Here is an 8,813-nt window from a genome sequence, read left to right on the forward strand (position 1 = left end):
TCACCTGAGTTTTTGATCTCAGCCATTCTGACTGGTATGAGGTGGAATCTCAGGTTTGTTTTGATTTGCATTTCCCTGATGACTAAGAATGTTGAACAGTTTTTAGGTGCTTCTCAGCCATTCAGTATTCCTCAGTTGAGAATTCTTTTTTAGCTCTTTACCCCATTTTAAGTAGGATTATTTGGTTCCCTGGAGTCTAACTTTTTGAGTCCTTTGTATATATTGGATAGTAGCCCTCTATTGGATTTAGAATTGGTAAAGATCTTTTCCTAATCTGTTGGTTGCATTTTTATCTTGTTGAAAGTGTCCTTTGCCTTACAGAAGCTTTGAAATTTTATGAGGTCCCATTTGTCGATTTTTGATCTTACAGCACAAGCCATTGGTGTTCCGTTCAGTAATTTTTTTCCCTGTGCTCATATGTTCAAGGCTTTTCCCCACTTTCTCCTCTATTAGTTTCAGTGTCTCTAGTTTTATGTGGAGGTCTTTGATCCACTTGGACTTGAGCTTTGTACAGGGAGATAAGAATGGATTGATTTGCATTCTTCTACATGATAACCACCAGGTGAGCCAGCGCCATTTGTTGAACATGCTGTCTTTTTTCCACTGAATGGTTTTATCCCTTGTCAAAGATCAAGTGACCATAGGTGTGTGTGTTCATTTCTGGGTCTTTAATTCTATTCCGTTGATCTACCTGCCTGTCACTGTACTGATACCATGCAGTTTGTATTGTATTGTATTGTATTTATTTATTTATTTTTAAGCGAACTTGATGTGAGATTTATTATTGAACACGATATGGTAGGGTAAAGGAGAGCACTGTGGAAGACTTCAGGAATGCAGGGCTCTCCACTTGTCCAGAGGACCACGATTGGGGATATATTTGACACCACAGCCATCAGGAATGAGCCGCTTCTCAGCAACCATGTCTTCAAATTCATCTGCATTAAAATTGGTGAAGCCCCACTTCTTTGAGATGTGGATCTTCTGGCAGCCAGGGAACTTGAACTTGGCTCTGCACAGAGCCTCAATTACATGTTCCTTATTCTGCAACTTGGTTCGGATGGACATGATGACCTGGCCAATGTGAACCCTGACCACTGTGCCCTGGGGCTTCCCAAAGGCACCGTGCATCCCTGTCTGGAGCCTAGATCAGGGACAGCATTGTGATCAGAGACTTGATTACCAACTGCCAGAAAATTGTCTCCAAGTTCCCTTGAGGCAACCCATATAGATAATAGGCTAGATACACTACCAAGGAGGCTGCTGTTTGCAACCATTGCACACCAAAGTCCCCATGGGAAAAAGGGACTTGGTTGGCTTAATTAGCTGCACAAAAAGTAAAAGAAATCCCTAAAATACTGCTGTACAGTGGTGGCTTTTAATCACTTGGGAGGCAGAGGCAGGCAGATCTCAGAGATCAGCCTGGTCTACATTAAGTTCCTGGACAGCCAGGGCTTCAGAGAAACCCTGTCTCAAAACCAAATAAAACACCAGCTTCTGCATTTTATTTTTTATCACAATTGCTTGGGGTCAGGGATAGTGTTTCTACCAGAAGTTATTTTATTGTTGAGAATAGTTTTTGTTATCCTGGGTTGTTATTCCAGATAAATTTAGAAATTCTCTTTCTAAATCTATGAAGAATTGAGTTGCAATTTTGATGGGGATTACATTGAATCTGTAGATTGCTTTTGGCAAAATAGCCATTTTTAAAATATTAACCTTGCCAATCCATGAGCATGGGAGATCTTTCCATCTTCTGAGATCTTCTTGATTTCTTTCTTCAGAGACTTGAAGTTCTTATCACACAGATCTTTCACTTGCTTAGAGTCACACCAAGTTATTTTATATTATTTGTGACTATTGTGAAGGGTGTTGTTTCCCTAATTTCTTTCTTAGCCTGTTTATCCTTTCAAATTTATTTTTGAATGATGCACAAAAACATAAAAGTCATATCCCTGTATGGCTGGCATGTGAAATTTCAGTTCATGTATACTTGACTCTTTAAGTCAGGCTAGACACATTTGTGTTTTAAAACATTTATTATTTCTTCACAGTGAAATTGATTAATATGTTCCTTATTGCTTTCTGAAATGTATAGCCAGTTGTCATTATCTCTGCTGTGTGAGGATTCTCTGCTCTTGCTGTGGCTTTGTGCCATTGGTGACTCTCCGCTCTTGCTGTGGCTTCCTGACATTGGTCAGCCTTTCTCCATCACTTTTCTCACTGTAGCCTTTCTCTTCTAACTACCTGAGGTTTCCATAGCAGCAGCATCTCAGTGGATTCGTGTGGCACTTGCCTTTCCTTACTTCATCTTATCACGTAACATTACGCCATTCAGTTCCATCTATGTCATTGTAACTCATAGAGATCCATTCCTTTCAATGCCCAGTTTTATGCCATTTTTGTGGGTGTATAGGCATTGAAAAAAAACCACATTAATCAGGATATGGGTAATCAGATGGTCGCTTTTTCTCAGCTATTGTGTATGCTGTGATCAACATGTGATAGTAGAATTGCTAGATCATAAGCTAATTATGTAATTATATGGTACCATCTTCTGAGGAACTTCCATGGTTTTTTTTTCCCCCACAAAGGCTGTACTAATGTCCTTTCCTACTAATAGTGCACACACCAGGGCTTCTTTTCCCCTGCATGACTGTCAATGTGTGTTTTTTATTCTCTTTCTTTTTTTTGTTTTGTTTTGTTTTGTTTTGTTTTTTGTTTTTTTTGAGACAGGGTTTCTCTGTGTAGCCCTGGCTATTTGGAACTCACTTTGTAGACCAGGCTGACCTTGAACTCAGAAATCCGCCTGCCTCTGCCTCCCGAGTGCTGGGATTAAAGGCGTGCGCCACCATGCCCAGCTATTCTTTCGTAATATTAACCTTCTTACTCCTAAGAGGTGACATCTCATTGTGTTTTGGTATTAAGACAGGGTCTCATGTATCCTAGGCTAACCTTGAACTTACTACATAGCTAAGGAACCCCTGACCTCCTGGTCTTCCTGCCTCTATTCTCCAGGTGATGAGATGACTGGTGTATCTCACTATGCTGGGTTTTATGTGATGCTGGAGATGGAACCAAGCCAGAGCTTCATGAATGGTGGGTCAGAATTCTACCAACTGAGCTGAATCCATCCTGAGTCAGACTTTTTTTTTTTTTTTTGATTGCTCAACTTCCCTAGTTTCCCATGGCAGCCATATTCCCATGTATTCTGTCATACTCTTGTTGATCCCTGAGCAATCATAATCTTTTTGTTGATTCAAGATGATGAAGACACAGAGCTTTTTTCTGGAGAGCTGTGTTCCTTTCAGCAGGAAGTGCTAGCTAGATGGATTCTAGACAGCCCCATGACTGTGTGTTTGCCGCTGTTTCTCTGCCCTTCCATAGACAGAGCTCAAAGCAAACAAAATATTTGTATTATTTCCAGTATAAATTTTGTATTACTTGGTTTTGCTTAGCACCAATTTTGTATTTGCCTTTTTTCTCTTGTCATGATGTTTTTGGTTTTGAGCTATATTTTTTCTGCTTGTTTTCCTTATTATAGGTGAAATACCAAAATAACAATAGCATTTTGACTACTGATAGCTGAACTTAGTGAGTGACATTTAATATTTAGATGCCATTTTTCTTGTCTTGAAATGTGCCCACTGTGTGTGTGTGTGTGTGTGTGTGTGTGTGCACATTCAGAATATTATATTAGTAAGTTGATTGGAATAATTTTTTCTTCTATGTTGTTATTTTTCAAGTTCTATATAGAATTTGTCACAGTTTCATTTGTATTCTAAGACATATTTACTGTTATTTTTGCTTGTTTACATTGTTTTTTCTTTGCTTTTTTTTTTTTAAACACATAAAACTTTTTCATATGGCATCTATCCTATTCCTGAAATTAAATCTACATTCCTTCAACCTGTGGCCATCTTAGAGCAGGGTAGGTATTCAAAACCACAAAGCTGTGTGTGTTTAAAGAATAGTTTTAAAGAAAAGTAACCCTTGAGCTTGCCTCCAAACACAGCCAGACAGTATCAATCAGTCAGCTACCCCATTCCCTCCAATAGTGACAGCAAGGGTTGGGGTGAGCATAGGGTTGAATTATCTCTAGGCAGTGATTTTTGTGATGACAGTTTCTGATGTCTAACTCTGGAATCCCAGGGGCAGAATTAATGAGTGGTTTCATGTGTACCCAAAAGAATCCTGTTCCAAGAATTTATTACGCCAACTTTGGCATGCGCTTTAACAGCTCTTCAAATTGGTTGTCCATTTGGAAACTACAAAAGTTCTCTAAACAAAACAAACAAAACAAAATTCTACTTGGTGTAAAAGGAAGCTTCTTGGATGAAGGGTGAGAGCTACACTTACCATAAAGGTAAGTATTTAGAGTGTATAAAAATAAGGCTATAAGATTTAGAATAAAGATAAAGACTAAACTTTAGGACTACATCACACAGGAGAATGGTCCCAGGGGCCCCATTCCCAGCAACACTGTAGAGTTGGCCCTGGTGGCGTGGATTCAGGTGAGCCAGCTCCAAGGGCATGAAAATGGGAGAGCTGGCCTGCCCTTTTCTGTGGCCAGCATAGAGAGAACTGGTTTTAACCTTTTTGTGATGCCACAGACAGGAGTGCTGGCCCTGTCCCTCACCTGGGCAAAGCCGGAGAGCTGGCCCTGGTGGTATGGATACAGGACCTCTGAGGGACAGACCAACTTGGTTTCTACCTAGGTCCAGTTCCAGGACTTTGAATTAGTTCATCCCAACATCTATCTACCCTATCTGTGAACTGCTGGAGCATGTGAAGGGGCCAGTTCTGCAGAACCAAAGCTGCAGCATCTCCATGATGCAGGGCAACAACAGGGTGTCTAAGAGGAGTCCAGGTAAGGATCCAGGATTGATAGTGTAGCAAAAGCCTTGAACCAAACAAATGATGTGTTGCAATGAACACTTTAAAGGAAAGCTGTTTGGACACAGAGGTGTACTGTGTAGCACTCTGTGACAACACCACAGCTTCTATGGCAAGATCTTGGCTTTGCTTGTGGTTTTGTTTTGTTTTCTTTAGTCTGGAGGTTGCAAGGGCAGAGGGCAGATACAGAGCGATGGGTGCATGATGTGACACAAAGAGTTGATTAAAAGGTTGAAATTAAAAATAAAGGTTTAGGACATAGTAAGAGAATATATTGGCTTAGGAAAATGGCTGTAATAAATTTTCCTCTAGGTTCCATGGCCTCACCAACCACGTGTAGATGGCTAGATTGATTGCATGGTTTCTCACTTGTTGAGCAGACCTTAAGTTCACCTCGGCTACTGTTGGTTACTCCCCAGGCAAAAGTGTCACTATTGCACTGTTGAGGATATCTTGCTGTCCTGGTCATTATTGTGGTTGATAGGCTTTACAACTGTGCAGGAATGCTAGTGGCCTTTCTCTCCTGTTAGCTTGCACAACACCTTATTTATTTATTATGAGAGCTCATTCCCCAGGAGGAGACTTTCAGGTCAGTTCCAAATTGATTTCTCTAATGAGTGACTGTGAGCCACTCAACCCCACTGATACATCTGCATACACTGATGCCCCTAAGGCTTAGAGGAAATAATGAGAAAGGAATGGGAAGACTGTAAGAGCCAGAGAAGCAGGACACCTACTGTGAGGTAATAGCTTCTAGATGTGATAGAGAAGCTGCACCCTTGAAATCTCAACAGTATGGCTGCTAAACAAGACCTGTGTACTGACAGCACCAATTAACTTGCCAGTGGGGATGGGGGGAATTTCATGAGGTCACACCCCTACAAGCAGGACATGGAGAATCAGTTTTCCCAGACAATTTATCCAATCCAAAGTGATCAGCCATAATCACATGAGCATTTAAGTAGCCCTAAATGTGTGTGTGTATCCCATATATGCATATACTTATACTCAGATACATATATGTAATGATAATAATTAAAGAAGAAGTCATATGTTTCAGAGGGAATCTGATATGGAAAGTGTTGGATGGGGGAGAAAGAAGAGTGAAAGTGATGTAAATATATTATTTATGAAATTCTCAAAAATTTAAAATTTAAATACAAGACCTCTTTTTAAGTCTGAGGACTCCACGGTCTCTCATTTTCTGCACCTTGGATAGTTGTGGGTCTTTGTGTCAATCACCACTGACTGCACAAAGGAGCTTCCCTGATGAGGACTGAGAGATGAGCTAATCTATGGGTATATGATGTCACCTAATAGTCTGTTTTTGTAGCAGAAAAATAGTAGTAGGTTCTCCCCTAGGGCTACGACCTGTTTATCCACAGGTTAATAACAGTGCCAGGCATGAATTACATCTTGTGGAGGAGACCTGAAATTCAATCAGAACATATCTTGTCATTCCCAGGGTGTTTGTGTCACTACTGCACCAGTGACCATGTCTTGCAGACCAGTCATTATTGCAGCTCGCTGGTTTCCCAGCTGGGTAGACTGATGGTTACATTCTCCTACAGTAGCATCAGTGGTACCTTCTAGCACCATGGAAACTCATCAGTAGGGACGAAGATCCCAGTCTATCCTGGCTTGATTTTGTCACATTCTTTTACCCGATTTTGTGGTACCATCAGCAATAGGGTCTTACCTATTGCTATTAAGTTCATTAAATTGGGCAACCAAGAGCATAGTACTGGCTATAGCCTGCCATGTTTAGGCTTAGAGGGATCATTACAAGAGTGGGCACAGGAAGAATTTAAGATCCAGAGACGGTAGATGACTGTGAAGAGACTTTTCCAGACCCAGTAGGGCAGCTGGTCTGGTTGTGGCAACAAGAGCAAGCAAGACAAAATCCCAGCGTGGCAAGGGGAGGTGAGTACAAGACCCCACCCCTAACTGAGGAGGACAGCACAAATTGTTCCCAATGCGTTAGAAGGAGAGAGAAAGAGAGGACACAAAATTGTGTCAGTCAGGAAGAGGGAGTGGGTGTAGGGGGGAGTTAGGAGAAGCACATATGTTGAACATTCATTATATGGCATTCTCAAAGAGCTAATTAAAAAAAAAACCATTTGAGGACTTTAATGAGTGAATTTCATGCTTCAGACAAAGCTAGAGAGTGAAGAGAGAGGGGAAAGGAGAGTAATAAGAGAAAATTGAAGTGGAGAGAAGAAGGGGGAAGAGAGAGAAAGAGAGAAACCCAACGCAAGCTGCTTGCTGTCACATGAGTGAGGACAAGGCTGGCAGAGCCATGACCCTTTATCTGTAGTGTTTTCCTTGAACTTATAAAGAATTCCTTTCAGCTTTGAAACTGTCCTTGATTGCAGAACCAGATGAGAACCTTGACCTCCTTTGGTTTGGTTTCCTTAGCTATATGAGAAGCATAATATCCATTGTTATAAAATCTGTTGTCTTGAGAATAAAGTCGTATGGGGGCCCTTAAAAAATGATTTATTAACTGCAGAAAGTATGGAATCTTGATAATTATGGCTTTTTACACATTTTTTTTCTTATTTTTCTGGGTCTTATGCAGTTGCCATGTTGCAGCCCCTTTTCTTCTCTGGGCTGCCAATGGCTGTTAGTCCATTTCAACACAGTTGTTGGAACGTCATTTCCTTGGCTGTGGGGACGTCATCTTTTCTTGTGCCTCACATGTCCCTATTGCTTCTCTGCCTTAGCTCCTCTACCAAGGCCTCATAATTCTCTCCCAGCATCAGCTTTCATGCCAGCCTTCCCACCTTCTCAGATGTGCGTTGCTGTTTGCTTGGCTGGCAGTGCGCTCCTTCCATCATCCCCATGGCTCTCCTCTTCATGGCTTTCAAACCTTTCCTTTTCCATGAAGTCTTCTCTGACTGCTTTAGCAATGTTACTCCTTGGAAGCTCCTGAGCTTTCCTTCCTTGTAACCTCCTCCAGCCTAGACAGGCTGGTTCAGACCGTCCACCACTGAGGCGGAGCCAGCCGCTGTGCTGCTTCTCATCCCTCTCCTTTGATGTAACACTGCCTGCTGCCTGAGGCTGAACCGGTTCTCCAAGATTTTCCGGAGTTAACACCAAACTCTGAGTTTCTGCTAAAAGACTGCTCTGACGACTTCACAAGAAACTTGGCGTGACTGGGGATGAGCTTCCCTCTTTATAAAGCGCAGATTATTATTAAAGATTTGAGCCTTGATCAGAATCCTGTCTTGGTTCCATTATTTCTCTACCCACCTAGATCCCTTCTTCTCTTTTCAGCTCCAAGATGCCTCCCAGGCTCGAACCCAGACATGAGAGCCTCAGGCTGGCCCCAACACTTCCTGATATGCATTTTTTTTAAAACTGTATTTTATTTTATTTTATTTTATTTATATGTATATGAGTACACTTTGTCTTTAGACAGAGCAGGACTGGGTATCAGATCCCATTACAGATGGTTGTGAGCCACTGTGTGGTTGCTGGGAATTGAACTCAGGACCTCTGGAACAGCAGCCAGTGCTCTTAACTGCTGAGCCATCTCTCCGGCCCCTGATTTACAGTTTTATACAGCACTGTGAAGGAATTACGCGCTTACTTCCATCATTATTTGTCTTTCCCACTTGACTGTAAGCTCCAGGAGACCAGAGATTCTGTCTGGTTAACTAATGGACCCTTAGTACTCAGAATAAACCCTGGTGCACCTCAGGCCCTCCATCCATATTTCTGAAAATGAGTGAATGGCTGGAAGGATGATTCAGCAGCTGCGGTCACTGGTTACTCTTCCGGAGGACCTGGTTTTGATAATGAACACCCACACAATGGTTCAGAACCTTCTGTGAGCCCAGTTCCAGGAGATCCAATTCCTTCTTCTGGCTTCCATAAGCACCAAGCATGCACACAGTACATAAGACATTCAT

General features: G+C 41.7%; 1 non-coding gene across 1 annotated transcript; it reads right to left on the bottom strand.

The window, feature by feature from the left end:
- Positions 1-1,195: 1,195 nt before the first annotated feature.
- Positions 1,196-1,332, bottom strand: LOC115029447. The gene has a single exon (XR_003835024.1). It is a non-coding gene; the product is annotated as a small nucleolar RNA SNORA70 (small nucleolar RNA).
- Positions 1,333-8,813: the final 7,481 nt, after the last annotated feature.

Source organism: Mus caroli, chromosome 15 (genome assembly GCF_900094665.2).
Source record: "Mus caroli chromosome 15, CAROLI_EIJ_v1.1, whole genome shotgun sequence".
Classification (NCBI taxonomy): Eukaryota; Metazoa; Chordata; class Mammalia; order Rodentia; family Muridae; genus Mus; species Mus caroli.